A 25,143-nucleotide genomic window follows, 5' to 3' on the forward strand; every position below is an offset into this window, starting at 1 on the left:
CTGCGTGGGAAGGGGTAAGAGGAACCTCATTTTAGCTGGTTTTAGCCTCGGGCCACTACTGTGATTTTACCCCATGCTCCTGGCCTGACGTCATTAAAGATGCATGATGATGGATACCATGAAGTCAACCTCTCCGAGGGGGTTTTTAAGGTGGAAAAAAAAAAAAAACCCTGCTTGTTTTTCAGATCACACTAAGAATAAATCAAGACTGTTTAAATGTAGAGGTTGCAACTGGATGCATGTGACTAATCTTTCAATGCACATCAGAGGAGGAGAGGAGGCAGGTATTTAGTGTTGAGGAGGCATGTTTTGACCAGTTGGTGGTGCTCCTGTCACAGTGAATTCACAAGCCGGGCTCTCTCTGTGATTCAGATAAATCCACTCTTGGCTGAAACTGGAGCTGTAGGAGAAAACACAAGACAATGATGCAAATTTAGATTTCATATCAAGACATGCTGGAGAAATTGTTTCTTTTTCCTCCTCTTTTGCAATAGAAACTTGTATTTGCTGTTACTAATTTTAGATTCTCTCACTCCCACTTTTCATAATCTGATCCCCGTCTTCTCCTCCCACAACATGTACATGTTTATAAGATGACGGAGGATATTCATGAGGCCCTACTACAACATAGTCTGAAGAATTAAGAAAAAGTGAATCCATATTCATGCGTGTGTTCGGGTTATTTTAATCCTAGAATTTCAGCGTGGCATTAAAAGTTATTTCTCCATATGAGATAGCAGAGTGTGTAACCTTGAATTGGCTGCTTGAGGTGTGTGAGCGTCTTCAATGCAACAAATGTGGTGAAAGTGTGTGTGTGAAGAATCAGTGCGCCTCCAAAGGGAATGACAGGGGAGACATTTGACAGCTGTGCTCCTCGGGTTCAAGGGTCATGTCAAGTCCTGGATGAGCCCAAGGTAAAAATGCTTTGCAGGGCCCGTACCGGTCAATGGGTATCGTTTGCCTCAATAGCAAACAGGGTTGGCGGTAATGGGACCTCAGTCACATGTCAGCGCCTGGAAGAAAAGTCAAATACCACGAGGCCACATTTATAGCCTCCCAAAACAAAAGGGAAAGCGAAAAGATTGAACTTTTAAACTCCCCAATTTATAGCTTAAAGGTGTCATATGCATGGTAAACTCTCTAGGTAGCCTCCATTATCAGTCAACACCTCTCTCTCTTTCACTCAATCTCTTCTCCCACTTTCTCCTTCACTTTCTCCATCCCACCCTCCCCTCTCACTCCCTCACTCTCCGTGTTTCAGCTCTGACTGCAGTTTCCAGCATCCGCCTTAACCGGCGCGGCCCATGCCGTCCCTGCTGGGGAGTAGAATCCAGCCCCTCACTGGAAGACCCTGAAATAAGGCCTTTATCAGCCAACCCCACACAGTATCAGGGGGCCCCCCGCTCCTCCAGCAGCCTCTGATGTGAGGGAGAGATGGACAGAGCTCTGTGGTCCTCTGGTCGAGCACCAGAACAGGATTCAGCCCATTGTGCCATTCAAATTAAGCAGGCATCAAAAGGGAAGAGGAAGCTGTTGTTGATGTATTGTCTCGTGTTATTTTAACCGGCTTAACTCGAGCCTCTTCATGGTGGAGTGTTGTGGCGCTGGATGCCGATGATGATAAGTGGTGGATTCTCTGTTAAGACTGCTAAGCTGCTGCGCTGGCTGAACGGGGGGCTCTGGCTCCGTCGGCTGTCGCGGCTGATTTTGGCTGTGGTTGAACCATTTCAATAGGTTACCACGGATTTATCCGCTCTAAAACCGCTGACTTGGCTGTCCGCGCGCAGCCTCTTCATGTCACCAGTGGGACGCCTGTTTATTTCATAATGCTGACTTTTTTTTGAGGAGATTTGATGAAAAATTAAAGTTCACCAGAACAACAACACACAAAGAGAAACTTTTTTTTAGTTCGTCGCACTGTTTCCAAACTTTAAATCTTCGGAAACTTTTCAGAATGAAATTAAAAACTATTTTGTCTGTAATGTGTCATTTACAGTGTTATAAAAGCAGTTTTCTGGGCCTCCGAATTCAAAACAAACACAGGCCTCTTTTTAATAATGACACCAATAACATGTAAATAGGCGCCATAAACATGCATGTGCGACAAAATATGTTTTCCATAGACTTAAATTGCGGCATTTTATTTACTGGCCGGGTAAATAATCACCCTGTAAAGACAGTTCAGTCAGCTCTGAGTACTTGTGAATAGCTCTCTCCATTCTCCGCTGAAAGCTGTCTATTTAATTTCTCTCGTCTGTCCTCAGAGCAGTAGCTATTAAGTGCCTTCATATGTCAAGCCAGTGACACCTCCTCCATTCTCCTCAGCTTGTTTAAGCGTGCCCCTGCATTGTTGCCCGCCGCGCTTGACGTGTTAATAGCTTAATAACGTAATCTGGCAAATAATGACACCTCATCACAAAGACCGAGGCCAAATGTTTACAAGGGAAGCCGTAATGTATGATGACAGTAATCTGAATAAAAATGAATTTACTGGCATCGTCTCATTTGCAGTAAATTTTCACTTCTGCCATGCACAACTGATGCTCCGCGGACACCTTCCTTTTGCTCTCTAGCTGTCTCATTACCCTGCCTTTCAAGTGGTGGGAGAGAGGGAGAGACGCAGAGAAAAGAGATGGAGAAGGGGGTGAGAGTGTGAGAGGGAGAGAGAAAAGGGGGTAAAGGAAGAGAGAGGGCAGAGGAGGAGATAGGCACTGATGGAGCTTGTTATTTTCAAAGCCATTTTCCCTCTCTATTGTTGTGCTGCGGAGCAGGAATGAGGAAGAAAGCAACGAAGTTCACACCGATTTCAAAAAAAGTCTCACTTCCTTTTTGACAGATGTGGTGTCAGCTTTGCTGTTTAATTAAAAGGAAATGGAGGTGATGATTGCAACACAGACGTGATCTGATATGATAATGTATTTACAATCATCAAGATGATCGTCATTAAGGATGTGTCAAGGACGAATTCATTGTGGGATTTGGGGGTCCTGAGCTGTCAAGTGTATTTTTCTGAGGCAGTTGTGAGGTTGTCAGAAGGATGCTGCGACTATGACAGTCACAATTAATAATTTGCCAAAAGAAATGTGATTGAGTTTTATGCACAGTTTTGTTGTGGCGATTTCCAGAAGCCCAGAACGTTCAGCAGTGTGTGTGTGAGAAAGAGAGAGAGAGAGAGAGAGAGAGAGAAAAAAGGCCCAGGCAACACTGAAACAAGAGACAAAAACACCCTTGATACACATGCGATATGGGATTCTATTATTAAATGACTTTGAATTATTTTCCGCGCGCCAGCTTGAATTTTTCATAAGAGGTGCATATGGAAGGTTCATCAAAACAAATTGTTCGATTTTGACAATTACTACAACAATCACACCCTGCCTTTCGCTGCACCTGTTTGAAAATGAATAATTTGGAGTCATTTTAATTGCTTATGTGACGGCTAATCATCAAGGCATTAATTTATTTATCGAGCTTCATTTGAACTTCCTCCTTAGTGATAACATATCCAGCCTTGCTCTCTAGAGTAACAAGATACTGATTAAACTGTAGCAACCTCCTTCGGTATTATGCAGATGCCGGGGAGTGAGCCCTGGAGTGGCTGCAATAATAAGATGCATGATCCGCACTAAGTCGAGATGAACCGCGTATTGGTCATGAAAATCAGAAAAATAACTTGTTGATCTGAGTCATATTTTAAACTAAAACTGTCACCGTCACGGGGGACTTGTTTAATTCAGATTTCAAATGTGCTTTTAATCGTGTTTTTCATTAGGTGACCCAGAATATAGCATCTCTAAACACTGGAGTACACCCTGAATCAAAAGGCAAACTTGACAGTGTTGAGTTATGTGACGAAGCGCACAAAGTGAGGAACATCTGCCCCGAACTCTCAGAGAAGCGGAGCATTAGCCTGAATGTTTCTAGCTGCTGGTGGCTCATCTGCAGTTGGTGGTGTGCCGGGATTGGTGCGATGGCTATGGGGAAATCAGCCACTGTTCTCTCTCTCTGGGTCCCAAGCATGGCCATTAACTGACTGCCAGCAGCTCTGGGAAGAGGAACAACAGATGCCAGCAACTGAAAAGCCTCCAGCTCTTCAGCTAAACCAATCCCAACTGAGTCGGGACGGGCCTCTGTAGATTTTTGGACATACAGCGAACAAATGTGGACATGAAAGGGGGAAGAGGAGGGCTGTTCTGGAGGTAAAGATTTGTTAACCCTCTTGAACTTGACAAGAGACGGGACCGAGGCACAGATTAGCCCCCTCAAAAGCTGGCTTTTTTGCAAAAGGTTGCCGCGTGAATATGTGACTGTTGGGTGTGAAGCGGTGTGTGCGCAGTGCACATATGTTTGTGTTTGCACGCGCCTGTGCATTTGTGTTTAAACAAGTTTGCCTGTTTGCACATTCTATAGGCAGACGCGTGCAGTCGTGATGACACGTTAAATGGTATGTAATTACAGCGATGAAGCCATTTAATTATGTTGTAATTACATTTTACTTCTCTGCCATTGCCATATCTGTTCTACAGCAAAAAAGATTTCCTCTCATCCGATGTCAGTAGATATCATTGTAACCATTTGGCAGAGTATTGAAAAGCTACACCACGGCTCAACTTTCATTTCTGCTCAAAAAAGACAGAAAAAAAAAAAGTCCCCACATGTTTAAATGATTCTGTCTTCTGGACTGGAAATACGTAATGAGGCTAAACTATTAAGGTGCTAATGCTACCTCCGGGTGCAGAGGTCACGTGCTTGAACATTACATTACACTTAAGCAAAGACACATGAGAGAAGTCAAATGGTTTTGACCACATCAAGCCGCGGAGCGACGAGGAAATGACGGGATCGGCGAAGTAGGAAGTGGAGGTGGAGAGCAAGGGGTGGGGTTGGAGGGAGGGGGGGGGTGCAAGAAAGCACAAAGCCTGGGTAAACACAGCTAGGTCTGCATCTGGAACCAACTAAAAAGATGCTTAATAATGCAGAGCCGTGCAGGCGGGCCCTGTGCAGCTGTTGTGTGCGCAGGACCATGAAAGACTCTCCATCTGACAGCTGGCTCCATCTAGCTGGCTCCATCACCCCTCTCCCTCTCTCTCTCTCTCTCTCTCTCTCTCGTGCTTCCCTCTCTCCTCTGTGGTCCAGAGTGGCAAGGAGACAGCAGATTAGGGATTAGCCAATCCCTGCCATCCTCATCTGTCCCATCTGCCTGCCAGCGAGCCAGCCAGCCTCCCTGATTCCAGGGAGGGATGGGACATTAGGGGGAGAAGGGAATGTGAGACAACAGAGGAGACAAAGCAGGACGGGACTAAGGGGGGAAGAACTGGGACGAGGCGGACTACAGAGGATGAACCCGGAGAGCGGGAGTTGGGCCGAGGGGAGGGCGTCAGAAACATGAAGGCGCAGACAGGACAGCAGGACTTGACTGGGGTAGACAGAGACACACTACTGTACAGTACGGCGAATTAAAGATTAGAGACCTCACCCTTTCCATGAACTTCAGGCTACTTTAACAATTTCAGTCAATGCCATGATACATGCCGTGATTCTGTAATCTCATGAAACATTCAAAGAACCTGCCACTCTGAATATTCAGCAACTTTGCAACGCTCCACCACCACTACCACCACCACCACCACCACCACCGCCGCCGTGTCTTAATCCGTGACTTTCTCGCTACGGGAAGCACATGAACGTACATTATTTTTCTGTTGCGGAAATTTCACCTGAAACAAAGCTGGCATCCCTTTTATGGCTGCTAAAAATAAACCCCCCTTGTATTTTGTCTCGCTATCAAAGAGACCACTTGTCTTTTTAATAATCTGCCAGCTCACATTTGGCAGAGACCAGAAAGCACACTCGGAGAAATAATTGCTGTTATCTGTTAGAGTCAATAAAACCTCTACAATTGCACAATTTGAGATAAGAGTGCGCTCCTTTGCCATGTGTTCCCCTAAACGAAGTCCCACTAAATGATTTAGATATACACTCACTAAGTATCTGCTTATACATTATGAGTGTAATAAGCTCCAGGCAATTGCAGGCTATTGGAAGCATCAGTCATTGAACTAAATAACAAGGAAACAAACTCTGCAGTCTGGTTCTGTGCCAAAATAATTCACACATCAACGCCGTGGTCGCTTCTCATTTTCTGAGCATTTTTTTTTGCAGTCTTTCCCATATCTATCTCTTCCAACAAGCAGTGTAAATGTATTCACTGTATATTTTCAAGTGTTAAGTGAGCAATGTCAGGTAGCAGCAACATTGGTTTCATATTATAATAACGATTCAAACTTAAGGGACCGAGTTTCTGCTCAGCAACAGGGGAATAAAAAAAAAAGTTTGCTCCTTTTCCTCTAGAAAGGCACCCGGTAGCTTAACAGGCCCTCAGCTCCAGTACCTGGTTCCCTCTGTGCACACCTTTAAATCACACCCAGGATAGTTGCCTTGTCAAAGCTCTCTCAGTGAGCCAGGCATCTGAGAAACATTAAAACACTTCCTCATGCAAGCCCGAGCCTCCCACAGGGCAGCGAACGGGAGCAGAGCCTTTCTCTCAGGCCCAGTATCCGGGGAGGATACTGCTCAGTACCGCTTGGAAAGTCCCAGCTCGGACAGCGGTGGTTAATATTTTAATAGCCTACGGCTGAGGCAGTTATCATCCAAGTATATTCTTGTTGGTGGATTTAAAAAACCCACTCTCACTCCCTCTCTCTCTCTCTCTCTCTTTCTCACAGTTAAGAACCCGATTTGAGTTTTTAATTATTCTTTTTTGAATTCCCCAACCAGCTCTCCTCTGTTCTTTTTCATTTGTGCTGTGCAGTTTTTCCAAGACTCGCACCCAGGGAATCCCTGACAGTGTCCTACTTAACTTTTCACTTTCTTTCCTGTGATTTGTTCTTTTTTTTTCTCCCCGGGTTGAGGGACTATTACTGATCAATCCGCAGCTTCTCTCCAAACACCTGCGTTTATATTGATCAGTCATCCGCTTTCCCTCCTTTTGAACTGAAGGGAAGACTTGTCAGCACAGGTAACAAGTGATCAAATCCCCTTATGAAGCCACAGCTCTGTAGTGCGAAATCCTTTGCTTGGGAACAATGTTTGCCCGCAAGTGCTACACTGTGGAGTTAAATGGGCACCAAAACAAATTCCACCATTGAACTTTGGTGCAACAGCTTTTTTTGTTGTTTCCACTGATCAGCATGTAAAGCTCCAACTGCGCACCATAGTGTACCTCTTTAATTTTAAACAACTTAAAGGAGACCTGTTGTGCTTATTTTCAAATACCTACTTGTATTTGGGGTTTCTACTAGAACATGTTTACATGCTTTAATGTTAAAAAAAAGGCTTTACTTTTCTCATACCGGCTGTGCTGCAGCACCTCTTTTCACCCTCTGTCTGAAACGCTCTGTTTCAGACAGAAAAAGCCCAGTCTGCTCTGATTGGTCAGCTGGCCCTTTCTGTTGTGATTGGTCCCGAACCAAACTCGTCGGACTCCTCTCTAGCTCCACTCGAACTAGCTTTGTTTGAGGGCGGGCCAAACTAACTATTAGGCAAAGTGTGCTACTTGGTGACATCACCACGTTACTGAAGAAAAGTCGGGACTTCAAACAAGGTGTTTCAGCAGCAGTGTTTCTGTGGGGGAGAGTAACTCTTTTTGGTGTGGGCTTTGTAACTTTGCAGACCTTTTACATGCACAAAAAAAACTATATAACACACTAAAGAAACAGGAAAAAGCATAATAGGTCCCCTTTAAAAACAGATTGGGGAGGAGGGAATCAAGTAAAACAAAAAAAAGACACAACGGAGACATGTTTGTGCATTAGTGCTCACATTGACATGTGCACATGTGTGTATTTGCATATGCATGTGAACATTTGTGTCCATGCGATTGGTCACCCGGCCTACTGTTGTGATTGGTCAACCGAACCAAACTCTTCGGGCTCTAGCTCCGCTTGAACTTGCTTTGTTTGAGGGCGTGCCAAACTAGCCACTAAACAAAGTGTGTTACTTGGTGACATCACCACGTTACAGAAGAAAAGGCGGGACTTTGAGCGAGGCGTTTCAGGAGCAGTGTTTCTGTCAGGGAGAGTAACTCCCTTTGGCGTGGACTTTGGGCTTTGTAACTTTGCAGACCTTTTACATGCACAAAAAATTATATAACACACTAAAGGAAAAGGGGAAGAGCACAATAGGTCCCCTTTAAAAAAAACAGAGGGAAGGGGGGAAATTAAGTAAAACGAGAGTAGAGTGCAATAAAAGCACAACGGAGACATGTTTGTGCGTTAGTGCTCACATTGGCATGTGTGTATATTTGCATATGCATGTGAACATTTGTGTCCATGCAAATGCGGGTCTACAGGTCTTTTTCTATGCATGTGTGTGTGTGTGTGTGTGTGAGTGTGTGTGTGTGTGTGTGTGTGTGTGTGTGTGTGTGTGTGTGGCTGCTCTGAGCCAGCCGTCAGCACAGCCTGCAGGGAAGGGGCCGGGGTTACGGCATCAGCTGCAAGCAGGAATGAGAATGGCTGAGAGTCAGACAGACACTGCCGTGGGTTATTATGTTTGAGTCAGACCAAGCACTCCTGGGAGCGCCGAAAATATTGCTGTTACAGTTGTAACATTATCACAACAGAATAAATAAGAGCGCGGACCCCGGGACACCCAAGGAAAGATTTAAAAAAAAAAAAAAAAAAAAAGGAATATATGCATGGGCCAAAACAGAACTGGAATAATTAATTAAATAAATCTCATCACTGCACTCCTCCTCCTCCTCCTCCTCCTCCTCCTCCTCCTCCTCCTCTGCACGCTTAATTGAAGTGCGCTAAACGTGGCGAGCGCTTTCAAAATTGAGAGGATGGGTCAATCCGAACCTCTGCACCTCCATAATGAAAGAGAAAAAGGAAGATAATAGCACACATAACCTCAAGCAATTAAAGGGCTCTAGAATGTGGTGAACAAGCTTTGCCCTCTTGGACACTGTTGACCCACGGTGCCCAACAAGGCCCCCTGGGAAATAAGCACTTATTAAAAATGGAGGAACAGCCACAATCCCACCGAGGCTGTAATATGCTATAGAGTAATTTAATTCTACTTACATGTATCACTTCAGCTTCCGCGCCGAGCATGAAGCAATTCAGCATTTCATTTGACAAAATATGACCTGTCAAGAGACTGAATAATAACGCAGCTGGATCAGACGCGTGGACATGCGAATATTTTCGTGCACGCGGTTCCAGAACAAGGTCCTGCCATTCATGAAGGTAGTATCTCAACATAATTGTCATTTTTCCTCTGCTATCTTGAAACACGCTGCATCTTACAATAAAAAGCAATACATAAAGAAGCCTCATCTACTTAAGGGATTATTTTGAAAGTCTCTCTTTACCCTCCAACAGACTGATGAAACACACTTCCATGCTTGATTTGATCATCCTTCATAAAGGAGGAAAAAAAAAAAAGCATACAGCGGAATCACAAGTCCTGGCATGGGTTTGGGAATATTGGTTGTACCCTTCTCAAGAGTCAGGAAAATCCCCTCGGTATGGCTGCTCTTTCTTTGTGCTGTGTAGCTTCATCGCAAATAAACATACTGTCTGTTATTGTTTTCCCACAAGAACCTCAGAGTTAAGAAAGTATATTTTTTTCCTCTTCAAAATGAAATGCAGGTCAGTGTCCTACATAAGTTTGCTGCAGTTTTCGAAAACATTCCTGCATCATATTTAAAGTTTTGCTAAATTTTTGAAATTCACTATAAAGCGTTTCAAGTAGGGCTGTCAAAGTTAACGCGGTAATAAATGATAATAAAATTGTTTTAACGCCACTAATTTCTTTAACGCAATCGATCTTTTTAAGGTTGTAGCGGGCTCAGTTTTAAAGCTAGAGTGAAGATACTGGTATCATATGAAACCAGAAAAAACTCATACTAGCTTGTCGGCGAAGGAGGTTAAATAAAACTAAATTTCGGCGAGGACAAACTGGCATGGCCATTTTCAAAGGGGTTCCTTGACCTCCAACCTCAAGCTATTTGAATGAAAATGGGTTCTATGGGTACCCACGAGTCTCCCCTTTACAGACATGCCCACTTTATGATAATCACATGCAGTTTGGGGCAAGTCATAGTCAAGTCAGCACACTGACACATTGACAGCTGTTGTTGCCTGTTAGGCTTGAGTTTGCCATGTTATGATTTGAGCATATTTTATATGCGAAATGCAGTACCTGTGAGGGTTTCTGGACAATATTTGTCGTTGTTTTGTGTTGTTAATTGATTTCCAATAATAAATATAAACATTAATTTGCATAAAGCAAGCATATTTGCCCACTCCCATGTTGATAAGGGTATTAAATACTTGACAAATCTGTTAAGATAAAAAAAATGTGTGATTAATTTGCGATTCATCACACATAACTATGGACAATCATGCGATTAATCGCGATTAAATATTTTAATCGATTGAAAGCCCTAGTTTCGAGTGTTTTTTTTTATACAGAACCTGGTTAAACAAATTTCAAAAATCTCCCAGCTTGATGTAAATAATGATCATTGTTATAGATATATGCTTAAGGTGGGGGGGAATAAAGGATCTCAAATGCGACCATGAATAAAACAACTGCTGTGGGGGAACAATTTGGGACGTCTGATTTTCTCTGTGGGTGTTGAGATGAATAAAAAAAAAAAAAAAGGGCCCTTCTTGAGCATGCATGTGTGGTTGTCTTTGGGAGAGCGGCCATGCCTTGTGGACAGATAAAGGAGTGATAGGACACCGGGGGATAGGGCAAGGACACGTGGCGGCCCGCCCCTGGTCATTGGTGACAAGAGCAGGGGGACGTTAAACACACACACTGGGCTGACTCCACACTTTGATTTAGCGCTTTTGCCTAATGTTACAAAGGGGGGTTAACGGAGGCCCACTGGAGATGGGATCAGCAGATCTCGCCGACTGTCGTCATAAAGAAGCCTGCGGAGGGGCTCAAACCTCGCCTCACATCTGATGCGCGAGCCAAGCTAGCGTGCATGTGTGAGAGAAAGAGAGAGAGAGAGTGAGGGAAAAGAGGGGTGGTCCGTAGACCATAGAGAACAATACACAAAGGGCATTTAATGATTCCATATTGATGCTCTGTAAATGGCTTAATTTGTCTGAAGACACACAGCAAAGGCAGTGCTGTGGTGAAATCTGTATTGACTCAAAACACATGATTTAATACATATTAATATTAGATGAACAACTCATTACTGGATGCATCAGACAAATCATAATACTGTGTCAGAAATAGATTGAGGGCTTTTAAGAATTTATGGAATATTGGATTATTTTCCTGCTGTGATACAGATCCAACTTCCCTCCGTAAAAAGTCGTATAGATGCAGGTAAATAATCTCCCCCTTCTTTTTTTTTTTTTTCCAGCTAGTTACTCTCACTGTGGGCTGGGAGCTGATCTCTGCTCCAGACACTTTCAAGTCTACTTAATGTAGCCTACACGGGCTTCACAGGCTGTTTCATGCTCTTATGGAAAACAGGCCTTTGAAATCCCTCAGCAGCCCAATCTTAATCTCATTTGTGAATATGAGCCGAGCCACGACAGGACCAGGAACATCCTCGTCTTCCTAAAGCAGCGTTTCATTTGTCAGGAGATTTGGGGCGGTTGACACTAGAGGAGTGATTTAATTGATTTTAATCACACACCTGAGATGGGGAGAGCGAGGGGGCTGCCCTCGACGATTATTCAGAGGGCCCATCCCGTGCCGTATCTCTGCTCTCAGCCCCTCTGTTTGTTTTGATACATCAGCATTTTGATGGATAGGACTTAGATTATGAACTTACAAAGCAGTCGGGAATTTTAAGCGTGACCTTGGACCCGGCATGCAAATAAGACTAATAAAACCATTGTTCGTCAGAGAGAAGTGCATTCTTTTTTTTTTTGGTGAAAAAGCGCTTCTCAAGAAGCCGTATGCAATATGGATTTTCTATTTCCAAACGCCGCTGTCATCTTCCTGACGACGTTGACTTATTATCTGCAGTTGACCGTCTACTCAATGTTTAACGGACACACACTGAGAAAGCGTTCCGCAGGCGACGCTCAACTTTGTACCGCTTAAAGATGAATTTCCCCCTTTTGCCTCTTCAGGAAGTTGGAGCATTCTCCCTTCCCTCCCTCGCCACAGTAATTTGTTATGAAAATCTAGACCAAAAGCAGAGGGGGGAAAAGCAGGACCACGTTGTTGCAAGCCATTAGTTGGGGAAACTGTTTGGTGAACATTATAATGCAAAGCAACCGAGGAAGAAAAAAAAAAGATAGTGGAAGACAGCCTGGGGAGAGAGATTTAAATATGTAATAAACTAATATTTCATTTATTTCCCTCACATGGGAACCTGACCATTTAGCTGCAGCATATTCAGATCAGAACCCCTCTCCTTTTAATGAGTGAAGCCGGCAATTATACACATCTTGGAAAATATTTATTTATAATATTTCAGCATACAAGTCACTGTTAGTGTTTGTTTATTTTGTTCAATTATTATGATTTTCTTTATGGCCTTTTTGTGTCAGAATTCTTCAACTTCAAAATTGCAGAAATAAAAAGTGAAGTAAAAGTTATAAAGCTGTATTTTGCTCCGTATTTCATGATTTCTTTTTGCCCTCATTCCTTCATTCACAGTGTTTCTCCGAGCTTTGGTTTTCCCGTTACAGAGGCGCTGTGGATGCCTGCGTTTTTATTATTTTTTTTTCTCTCCTGTCTTTTCTGCTCCGTGTAGAATACAATGGCATTCATTCTTGATGAGGTTGCTGTCACTTTTAATTTCTGTTAGTTCGGGCAAAATGAATGACAGTCGGCCTTGTGATAAATATAACATGCGCCGCATTAATTTTTCAGAGAACAAGAATGGGGGGCTCCCGTTACTATATCCTTTTCAAATGTTTAGATTTATGGCTTTCTCAATGAGTGTCTTTTTTTTTTTTTTCAAACTTTGCGGCAGAAATATATTTCCATCTCATTAATGAGCAATTAAGGAAAAAGGGGAGTCAGAATCTCCATACTAAAGGACACATCTTTGATGTGTGTGTAGGGGTGTGTGTGCGCGCGTGTGTGTATCCACTCATTTTTGTGCATATGTGAAATATTTACAGTTTTTTTTATTAATGTAAACACATATTTAGCTTCTTGAGCAGACTGGGCAGATGAGTAATGTTTGTACACATGCGTCCATCATGATATGCAGGGTGTGTGTGTGTGTGTGTGTGTGTGTGTGTTCCCACCTCCCTAGATAGACTCTAATTACTGTTGACTCTTATCCCTGAGTTTGCACTGTTCCTGCTGTCTGGATATCATCATTGACAGGTCCGCTCAACTAACCCTCAGACGGTACAGGGGAAAGCCTCAGCATCACCTCGGCTTGTAGCCACATCAGCGAAAAAAGAAAAAAAAAATTCAGGACATAATGGTGCTCCTCAGTCAACGTTTTCAACCCAAAGTGAGCGTAATGATGGTTCTCTAATAAGCCCCTTTATCGGCCATCTTTGTACTTTGTTAGGCAGGAAATCCACTCGAGCAGTTTTCTCACCCTGAATTAGTTTGTGTTGAGTCCCCCACTTTTGCTATGGCAAAAAAATAAATTTAAAAAAATGAGAGGGATGAAAACGTTTGGATATGCTCAAAAGAAGTCCTCTCTCAAAGGCAGTGCATCCTCAAAGAAGTTGGGGGAATCTGATATTCTTTTTAATGTCTGGAAAGCTGTTGAAGACATGGGCTACTGTAGGTCCTTGTATAGTGGCTCCACTGTGATGATACATTACACGGGTCCAGGTTAGCCACCGGTATGCCAAAATATCACATAAAAGTGACAAATTGGACTAAATTAATGCTCATTGTCAATGTTTAACCCATTTGTGCCCGAAAAATTGCCTGAAATTGCCTGAAATGTTTGATTTCCTTTGGTGTTTTCTGGGCTTGACTAGATATTAAATATTTTCAAAATCGGTCAAACCGTTTGGCTGAAAAGTGAGTTTTTCTTATCGTGCTGTATCTAGTATTTGGGCACATGATGGGACTACTGTTTTTGTAATAGACTCCATTATGTTTTATCAGTAGTCCCATGTGCCCAAATACTAGATGTAGGATGATAAAGAAATGTCTGTATCTCAGAAACTACTAGGAGCAATCAAGTATTTGGTATCTATGAATTCATAACAAGTTGAATATCAAAGATATGCACACAAACGCAGTTTAAAAGAATATTTAATCTAGAAAGCTTTGAATAAAGTCAATGTTAGTGTTTTTCCAAATTTTTCAAAAATCCTGATTTTGACTATTCATAAAATAGATTTTTCATGTGAACTAAAAGTTGTACTGTTAGATACTTTCCCAAAGTAGGTCCATACCAAATTTCAAGACTTCTGACCAATCAGAACAAATGTTATGGCATTTTTCCTTATCATACTAAATATACAACACAGTCTCACGGGAGTTCGTGAAATAGTCGCAAAACAAATTTCCGTGGCGCTCAGCATGACTTTCAACGACGTATTTTCGTGCGTTTACCTACGAATGTCCAGCAACATGTGACACAGGTGTCAATATCCACTCCAGTCTTTTCGAAATAAAAGTACTTCTTTAGGTTCAGGAATACATTGACTCGGTTAGGGTTAAGCAACCAAACTACTTGGTTAGGTTTGGAAAAGATCGCGGTTTGGCTTAAAATAACTCGGAAAGTGCTGTAGCTTAAGTATGGAAGTTACGTGACAAATAAATCAACGTTGACTTCTGGTTTCACACGGGACACAAATATTTTTTGATCCACCCATCTACCCAGACCTCCTCCCTACGTGGCGTTCGCATGCTCTTTATACTTTCCGGTTCACAATTACATGGAATACATAAGAATTAATTTTGTGCTGACCATCACGAAAAAAAATGGGAAATTCACATCTATGCACACGAATCAGTACATTACATTTTGTGACCATTTCATAAACTGCTGTGCTGGGATGAAATATAGTCTTTCGGCAGAAATAGGTTAAGGGGGCTAAATCGTAGCATCACGTACATGGTGAGATTTGTCACAGGTATTTTATATTGTCATTTAAATAACGACAAGCTGGCCTTGACTCCTGCTGCGCGGTACACTGATATAAACCGGCTATACTACAATATGCCATCCATATTATAGATATACTACTCTATGAATGTCATATTCACACTGTAGCAACTATGACTTGAGGCTATGCAGTATGTATGAGTTGTAGTAATGGCGATACTTTAGTTATAAGTTGGCAATAACCACAATCATTTCAAGAATGTCCGTTTTGAAAGAGGAATCTATTCAGTGACATTAATTTTAGTTATAATGGCCGTAAAAAAATGAATAATTTAGAGACGGGGGAACTAATAAGAGGGACTAAATCAGTGGCAATCCCATTTCCATCCTGCCTCTTCTCGGAGCAAATGTCATTCATATTTTAACCCTTATTAGGAATGTCTGCTTTCCGAGTCTCTGAATTACAGTTTTCAGGACTTCCACTCATCTCGGACGACAAAATCATTTGAATTCTAAAGATGGCAGACATTGACAGAAGAGAGACAGTGAGGGGAAATATATATAAATCCAGAGATACCTTTTCTTCTGGGCTTTTTTTTTTTTTTTTTTTTTTAATGAGCTAAAAATTCCCACTTCTTGCCATTTCCCTGCCTTAATTGATGATTATGTTGTTACACAGTAGAAGCACTTCCCTCTCTCCTCCCAGTCATTATGATATGGACAGGCAGCTCTTGAAGCTTCAAAGGCAGGATGGAGTGATTTAAGCTCAATTCAGCCATCCCTTGGCCCACAGGTAAAAAAAAAACCCTTGTAAACAGTGAATGCTAATTGCTAATTAGCCCTGTGGCTGAATCACACAATTTCTGTTTGAGCTGACCGCTGTTACGGTCCTGCTTAAGGGCATGTTGTATCTCTTTTGACGGCCCAATTAGAAATTCAGCTGCAGAACCATAAGGCAACCTCGTCATGAATATTTAAAAAGACTGCCACAGACGAGCACGAAGGGGGCACTGAACCGCATGTCATGGAGGGAATATTCGGCGAGGAACCACAATCAATAGTCTCTTGATGTTCTCCGTATTAACGCGATGATTGCTGTTTTCCTTGGGCCTGTAATGGAGGAAGACTACAGGTCATGTGATGAGGGGGATAAAGTAATAAGGGTCAGGTTCACACCACTGAATGTCCAAATTAAATCTCCGGTGGACAAGATCCTATCTGACTCAAAACGTAGCAGGCAGTCAGGAATCAAACTCCAGCCTCTGTGGTTCAACTCAATCTGAAGGGACTGGCAGGTCTGTGCCACTGCCAAGGAATAATTAGGCTACTGTCCTTCACAATATGTCAGGCTAACTGACTGAGGAAATGCTGCGTGCTCTCACTGCACTTTCCCTCCGCCGCTGTATGGCGAGGTCTGAATATAGAGGCAGCCAGTGTGCTGACTCAGTATTGTATCAGGATATTGTGGAACATATACCGTGTCAAATGCAGACACGTCGCAAAGGGCAATAAAGCTTTGCCATTATCATTGCCGCACAGGTTGAGAGCGCCGCACCTCCATATTGCCCGGGCGCCGAGCCAATCTGCCGCTTTTGTGTGTTTTGTCAACTTCCGTTTTTTTTTTTTTCACTGAATTTTTAGTGAAAATTTATTTTGCATTTCCTTTTTTAAAAACCGAAGAAGTGTATTAGGAAAATAATGTGCCCCCACTTCCTGTTTCCACAATCATTATGATGCAAGTGTCAGGCAGCGGTTTGGGTGTTATGCGGCTAATTGGTGTTTTAATGCACTACCTGCGACACCTAAAATTGATTCTTCGTTTCCAATAAGACTGTAAAACAGCGTGCCACCTTGCATAATTATTCCTGCGAATATGAAAAGTGCCTGTTAAAAACTTTATTCGCCGTCACCTATTCTCCTGCACGCGGAGCTGTGAAATAGCTCCCAGAACAAAACAGAGGAATTCTGGCATCGCATCAACAGGACTGTGTTGCCTGTCGCTGAATTACAGAGGGTTCAAACACCTTTCTCAAGTAACCAGGGTAAACATGTTTTTTAAGCCTGGGGGCAAGTGAATGAATTACCATTCTTCATCATTTCATTATGCTGGCATGCTGTATGTTAAACAGCTGTGCATAGTGGAAAATTATGTAGAATATATAGGTTCCTTTCTCGCTGTTGATGGTGATATATGTCCAGATTACCTTGATAAAAATCCGCAGTTTTTTCTTTCTTTTCTGCTTTGATTCAAACATGAGAGCGTCATTTGGATGAGTGGAAAACAACAAGTGCGAAACCTCTCGCCCTGCACTCACTTACCCTGTATCACTCCAGGCAAATTGTTTTTACTCTGGACCCCACGACAGCAACTAAAGACCCACCTGCTCATCCAATAACAGCAAATCAAATCACATAGGCTTCCCTTTCTTGGTTTCAAAGGGACATTCTCTAAGTTGATTCTTTTCATTTAATTCCTGCAAAGGGATAGAGCACCCCCACCACCAGCGCCGCCACCCCCAACACAACGCTCGCCCTTTATCTGCTCGTGAGAGTGGGGGAAGAAACAGAGGATTATCGATTTGCACTCAAACAGTGGGCCAACCTAAAAAGCCCCAATGAATTGTCACTCATTATTGAAATTATCAGGCACTAATTAAACTGGCAACCCTAAGCCCCCTGGGCTGTGCTCATCTCCAACTGAATTTCAGCTCCTCAGACAGTAATAGGGAGGCAGCATTAGCCGCTACTGGATGCTAATGAGACCTGGAAGCTGTCTCTCCCTCTTAGGGTTTCACAGAAGCAACTGCTGAATGTGAACCACAACTACAGTGCAGCACTGTTTGTGAGCATTTGATTGGCAGAATGAGAGAGACAGAGAGGGAGAGAGAGAGAGAGAGAGAGAGATTTAAGCCGGCGACTGTATGAAACTGGATGGTCCTCCGAGTACAGCGTCAACAGTTACATTCAGCAATAATTTTAGCACGCGGATTTGAAAGATTTGAGGCTTTTTGCACATAATGCCTCCCCCTCAGTCGTCGCTCTTCATATTTTCCAGCCCTATCTCTCATAGCTGTGTTACTGAAGTTGTTGACTTTGCTCCTCTTCTCCTCCTCTACGCGACTCAACAGACGCGGCACCAGCGAGAGTCTGACTGACTTTATCACATGGTACACAGCTTGTTAATAACTTCCTCTGACAATTCCTCCTCATCGTCGCTGATGACCAGGGGGACGGCCGTGATTGTCATGTTTGTAGGGGAAGAAAGACTCTAAACAATGATGTCACGTCAGCCTCTCTATTAAAAGACTTCATATTTTGAGCGGCATAATTAATACTCTTGGGCACGTCGCTTCCAAGTTGGCACTCCAGGCAAAGGGCTGCCACTCACCTGATAATTATTTTTGGAAAATGGAGCCCAAATTACAGTGATTGACAAATGCAACAAAGCAGAGACAGCCCCGAGCATTCAAGAAGAAAGAAATGAGAAAAACAGTTAAGTGGTTAATGCACTTTCACAGTGGATTTAAAGTTGAAATCGCTTGTCCTTTCATGTCTCGAAATGTAGCTTTGGCTATGGGGTCAGACTGTTTAGCCCCTTGTATCCTCTTGAAGGAACACACTCTGCAGGAGTAATTAACACTTTTATCACTTCTGTGGTTCAAATAGAAGAGCTTTTTTATGACTATTTTGATAGTAGCCTTATGCTCAGATATATTCAGGGCAACATGCTGCAGTTAGCCAACTGTTATAGTTGTCAGAAAAGCTCTTCACAAATCACAGTCGGCAATTCATATGAATCCAAGTGTGTCCTCACTTCACAGTTGTCTGAGAAAAAAAAAAAGGCAAACAGTTGTTAGCCCGTCGGGTTGCATCCATTAGACGGTGGATAGAGGAAAGCGGCATGCCTCCATGCTTTTTACACCTCTCGCCATGCGTAAATCAGCCACTCTGTCATTCCACTCGGAAGAGAGGGGGAGGAATTATGTCAAGTTATTTGTTTTGTACCAAAATGAAATATTTATCGGGAGTGAACACCTACCAGGAACAGACGATAGGCCAGGGTGCTTCATCTTCTCAGACTCATATTTGGCTTCCACCTCCGCAAAGGCCAAACCATGTCCTGAGGGTTTTCAGTGATTCAGGGAAGTCCGCTAGCTTTGAATCCACATTTCAAAGCCCGTGTTGAACCGGAGGACCGTGCTGGAACTGGAGGGAGACATGTGTACACACACTCTAACCAATTATATGGTGATCTCCTCCTCGATTTCTCTCTGTGTTCGATGGGCACCAGATACATAACTGCATGCCTCCTTATTTTCCCATGTTTCCGTATAGCTTCTAAAATATGATTTCTGTAATGAAACATGCAGGAGAGTGAGGCTGATTTATGCCTTCGCGGTCGGGAAGTTTTCCACTTAAACACCGGGCCGTGAGGGAGATGTTAAGTTACAGTGCAGTCATCAGGGGTTATTTTGTTTTCCCTCACAACACCCCCAAACACACATCATTTGCCATAATTTAAGCTTGAAATACTGGTTTGAGGGAGGAAAACCGAAAGATTGATGGAAAGCGGTGAAGAAAAAAAACACTAAGGTGGAAACCTTAAATCCTCTAAGCAAAATCAAATGTTAGGTCTATTTAACAGGAACAAACTCTGACAGGAAAACCATGACACAGTTGTGCGGTTTGCAGAAACAAATTCCTCCACATCGGACCTCGTTGGAGAAAATACTTTTCACAGTGAGAGGCAGCCGGGTGGTAGAAAGGGAAGTATTATTTGCCTATATTCCAAGTGGACCACTTAAACAGTTGTATTATTGATAGTGGCAATAACGTGGGCCTCTGCTCCACGTCCTTCGGTACGTCATTAAACGTGTTTCAACAACAGCTTCCACTCTCCCTCCTCGCTGGGAAACCCATTACGGATGCAGAATGCTAAACGGATTAACAGAAAAAGGTCGGGAAGCAAAAAGAGGGAATCATTGTACCTTTGTCCAAACCCATTACAACACTGACCCCTCTGACTTCAAAGTAACAATGATTGAGTTGGTGTCATCGCGGGCCCAGACTTCCCTGCCAGTAGGCCTACCTGGAAAACTCCTTTTCTGAGAGGGCTCTCGTTTGATCATGCACGCAGGCGACGCATGTCAAGCTGGGTTATTCCCACAGTTAATATTCTTTCATAACCTGCCATGCGAGCTGAACTTGATTATTTTGGCACCTGGGCAAACAGCTCCAGCTTTCAGGTGGTGCATACAGTATCAGAGACCCTGGTCACAAGGGTGATCTATTCGCTGAAAAGGCAGGGTTTCTGGCAAAAGACTCAGCACCTTGGAGTAATGAAGCCAGCCCTACTCTGTGAGCATGGGCAGAGCGGGTTACATTAGAAATGCATGAAGGCCAATAGGTGGTTACCTTAGGTCCGCTCCAACCCATTTATATTCCATCAACTGATATCAAAGCGGGAAAATGTTTTTGGAGAGGGGGAAAAGCGGCGAGCCGAGAGGTATATTGAAATGTCTGTGTATCAACAAAACATGCAAAAATGACTGTCAAGTAGCGAAAAAACCTGTCCAACACGACGGTTACCACAGAAGGCAAGAGGCGTTTCTTTGGAAGCCTCAACTATGGCTTGGATAAAGCCTGGCGTGGATAACGAATCTTTCCTTTAACAACACTTTAAAAAAAAAAAAAAACGTTTTTGTTTTTTTTACTTTGCTGTCTCATTACCAGTGTCCACTTGGCAGAAGCGGGAGACCGTTCTGCCCAGAATTAAGGCTTGAACCTGGGCAACTTTCCTGCTGTCCACCCACCCTCTCTGCTTTTGCTTTCTCTCTCAGAGACTTGGTGCTTACTTAATCATGATTAATCGCTGCCTGGATAATCAGATACAACATCAAAAGGTTGGAGATGACAGTCCAAGGACGCTTGGGAGGAAACAAGGTATACCAGGCATTCATTAGCTTTGGCATGGCAGTCATACATTAGCCCATAACCCTTTATTGTCCTAATTAGGCTGGAGAGGGGCTGCTAGCATTAACATTACCAATATTATACATATACCGTGTATACATAGCAATAGAGTTTACCTCAACTTTTGGCCACAGAGTCTATAACGCTCACAAGAAACACCCTTTATGTCCTGGGCTTTGTTATTATTTTATTTTCCTTTCCTTTTCTGCCCAGGTAGCAGTTTGTCCACATAGTATATTATGTTAGCTCACATCCAGCCACTAAGCTGGGCAGTGTTTTTGATTTACAATCACTTTTCTCGGGACAAACATAAGACAGGCTTCCCCTTCCTCCATTATTTTGCTCATCTCACTTCACACTGTGAGGTGCAACCCATACTGTATATTTCATTTTTTTTTTCCTCCCTCCCTCCCCTGTTTTAAGTCTCCCTGGATGGAGCCTGGCTTGCGGTGCACCATTTTCCCAGCTACAGTAGCAGTGGTGCTGGGCCCTGTTCAACCCCATTATTTCTGGGAGCCAAATTCCCATGGTCCCAGGAACAGGCGTGCCAGCTCTGCCTTCTTGGCTCCCTTCCCTGGTATTGTTTCCTTTGTTACATCCAGAGCTGCATTTCAGCCCGTTAATGTTTGCGCTGGGAGGTCCAAATTCCCAGTGTTCAGCTTTAGAAAAGGTAACTTGAAGTTCAGAATGCAACCACTTTTTTTTTTTTCTTCAGCAAATTATGTTTTTTTTTTCTCACTTTTATTTCTTCCATTTTTGTTCTTTGTTGTGATATAGTATATACGGTGATAACAACACTATAAACTTGTTCCAGATAAAATTCCTGCATGCGGAGCAATCATAAAAATCCGTCCTGCAAATGCCTCAGCCAGATGTCTAGTCTGCATTTTGTTATTACTTTATTAAAATGCCATTATATTTCTTTAACCATGTAAGGAATTTACCTCTCCAGAATACAGTTTATACCTTATTTTACAATTAAACTTTCCACCCTAATGAAATGTGAAACATCTCCACCCCTAATTCCAACAACCATCTCCAGATTACACCAAATAGCGGATCACTATCATTAACATTTTGAGTCTTGACTTGCTATTCAAGCGTGATGCCATTTCCCCATCTGTAATCCACTTTATCACCCATCATTCCAGCCTTAGCGCCCTAACTCCTTTTCTCTGATGTCAACCCGTGTAGCCATCGCGGCGGCTCACACATGGGATTAAATGCAGGGTTTGTTGGCTCAGCGCAGCATGGCGGGAGCGTTTCCGACTGATGTTGGCTGTTCCACTCCGAGCCACAGCACTTGTCTCCCAGAGCGCAGACACGACGGTGTCAGGTAATTCTCTGAGGAAGAGCCACACGCCCCTGCAGAGAGCAGTGGGGGAGCCTGTATCACATCTCAGGAGTTGTAATAGCAGCTTTGAAGACTCCAGTCCACTAATCCCACATCATGTGATCATGTGTCTAATAGACCGCTTCCTAATTCACAGCATTGTGGGGGATTTTTTTTTTTTTGTAGCTGTCACTTGCGCCGGCAGAGGTTCTACAGTGGGAGAGTGTTATGTTTTGTGAAAAATAAATAAGAGAGCCTCCCGCGCATGGCTACACGTGGACACACATACGCTCAAACACTCACACACGTAAAGAATCATAAAAGTGAAGGCAGATATTTTGTTAAATTTTGAAACAGAAAAGAGAGAACAGAAGTGATTTCATGTTTCTAAAGTCATCAGAAGTACAGTCCACAGTGAAATGAAATGATCAACAATGAACACTCTTTGTGCAGGACTAAAGCTCTTCCTTAATAAACAGTTAACAGAATTTATATTAGGTCGGCCTATGATCAATAATAGCATCTCTGGTGACTCTGCAGACAGTGTGATCATACATCACAGACGGTATTCCTTGTAAAAAAAGAAAAAGAAAAATTGAATCAAATACCTTGAAGACTAGTTTCATGCAGTAGAAATTGTCTACTCCATAGTCATAAGCTGTCAAATCTTAGAAAAGAGAAAAATGCAGCAAGACCCTCTGAGTATAGTGTGTGATCATCGCAGAAGCCCAGGTCTGTTGAGGTTTGCGTGACATTTTTGAGTCCTTTTTTTGAGTGATTATCTCTAAGGTACTATGCACATTAAATGGCTGAGTTAACCTTAACACATGTAAAACCATTACGCCTATTGACGACAGCAGTGTGTAATCCTGCTTTGCAGTTTGATATTGACACTCATGATCAAATGCTAAGCTCCGCTAGCAGATAGGTTGTCCCTCTCTGGGGGACTGGGAGACAGGCAAATGAAGCAGCACCAGATTGATGAGAAATGAGTGCTCTGTAAATTGTGTGTGTGTGTGTGGGTGGAGTGGATGTGTGTGTGTGTGTGTGTGTGTGTGTGTGTGTGTGTGTGTACTCTTCTCCTGTAAGGGATACTGCAAAGCCAATCAATTAATACTTAAAGTGGAACCAATTCTTGTTTCACTTGGGAACTTACCGAGGGCTTTGCCCCTTCATTTTAATACCGAGGTCTGCATTCCTAATTATGAACAGTGCAAATGGATGTTAAGCCATGCCAAATTAAATCTTAGTTCATTAGATATAAGCTCTTTAAAGATTGAAAGAAAATATTTGAATTTTTAAAAAGTTTCAATGTGCAGTGTCCCATTTTTAATGAGGACGTTGCGATGTGAGGGGAGGAAGAGAAAAAAAAAGGGAAATGTCTTTGTGTGGATGAATAATCTAACCAATATGAAATATTAAGTCACTGTTTTACCCAGTGTTTCTCCTCAGGCTGCAGTGTTAGGCTGGATAATAGAAGATTTTCCTTTGGTGTGGTTCTGCTTTGAATAAAATACAGAGGTGCATGAAGGGGAAGCTCAACTGTCTAGAGGCAACTGGAGTTCTGAATTACATTGTAAATATATTCATTATTCCTCAAAAAAAAAAAAAAAAAAAGCATTGTTGACAGACGTCAGTTTCATCATTTAAAAATGTTCCGAGTCAGGCGGTAAATAAGTAAACTCCTTTTTATTTTCTGCAGGAAAATGCAAAACTTCAGAATTTAAATTTTTAACAATGTTTGCTGCCTGGATGAACCCATAGTTATCATAATGTTGGCTTAATCTATATTAGATGTGCACGCTTACAACAACACTGGCTTTGCAGAGGAGCGGTGCATTAGCGCTTACCTGTAGCTCTCATAATGTGCTCTCTGGCTCGGCTTGTAATGGAGGGAGCAGATGTTCGGCGTGGCAGCACCTACTTGCTGCCGTCCTAACTCGGCTCTCTCACACCACATGAGGAGAGTGTAATGAAAATCTATAGAAAGTTTCACACTAGTGCCATTAAGGGAACATTTCTTCACAAGGCGCTGCCTCCTGAATACAGCGTCAAAAAGAGCACAATGTAACACACTGTTTGCATTCAGCCCAGTCGCACAGCAGTTCATAAAGAGAGGCAAACGGCGCATAGGGAGGAGATAGGGGTGGATGGGTGGGTCGAAAAACACTGGACTTTTGCTCAGGAGATCAGTGTTCGTGTCCTGTGTGAAACCACAAGTGAAAGTTCATTTATTTGTCACATAACTTCCGTACTTAAGTTACAGCACTACAACTTGAGTTACTTTAACCCAAACCGTGATCTTTTCCTAAAGCTAACTAAGTAGATTGTTGCCAAAGCCTAACCAAGTCGATGTATTCCTAAACCTAAGTAGTTTTATTTTTAAATGACTGGAGCAGAAATTGACACACATATTGCTGAACATTTCTAGGAAAACACATGAAAAGTACGTTGTTGAAAGTCGTGCTGCGCATCACAAAAAAAAGGGTAATTCAAGTCTATGTTTTATTTTGAAAAGACTGGAGCGGAAATTGACAAGCGCGTCACGTGTTGCCGAACATTCGTAAGAAAACACACGAAAAATACGTTGTTGAAAGTCACGTTGAGTGTCACGGGAAGAAAAAGGGAAATTTGTGTCTATGTACACGAATCAAATAAATTATATTTTGTGACTATTTCACTAACTGCCGTGAGACTGTATTGAAACGGAAGTCAACTTTGATTTATTTGTCACTTAACTTCCGTACTTAAATTGTGCTACTTCTGTTGTTACTTTAAACCCAAACCGAAATCTTTTCCTAAACTTAACTAAGAA

The 25,143-nt window shown here is 42.7% G+C and overlaps 1 long non-coding RNA gene across 1 annotated transcript; it reads left to right on the forward strand.

Annotated features, from left to right (window-relative positions):
- Positions 1–24,668: 24,668 nt before the first annotated feature.
- Positions 24,669–24,941, forward strand: LOC119495146. Its single transcript, XR_005208369.1, has 2 exons — positions 24,669–24,701; positions 24,815–24,941. It is a non-coding gene; the product is annotated as an uncharacterized LOC119495146 (long non-coding RNA).
- Positions 24,942–25,143: the final 202 nt, after the last annotated feature.

The sequence above is a fragment of the Sebastes umbrosus genome, chromosome 10, assembly GCF_015220745.1.
Source record: "Sebastes umbrosus isolate fSebUmb1 chromosome 10, fSebUmb1.pri, whole genome shotgun sequence".
In the NCBI taxonomy this organism is placed as follows: domain Eukaryota; kingdom Metazoa; phylum Chordata; class Actinopteri; order Perciformes; family Sebastidae; genus Sebastes; species Sebastes umbrosus.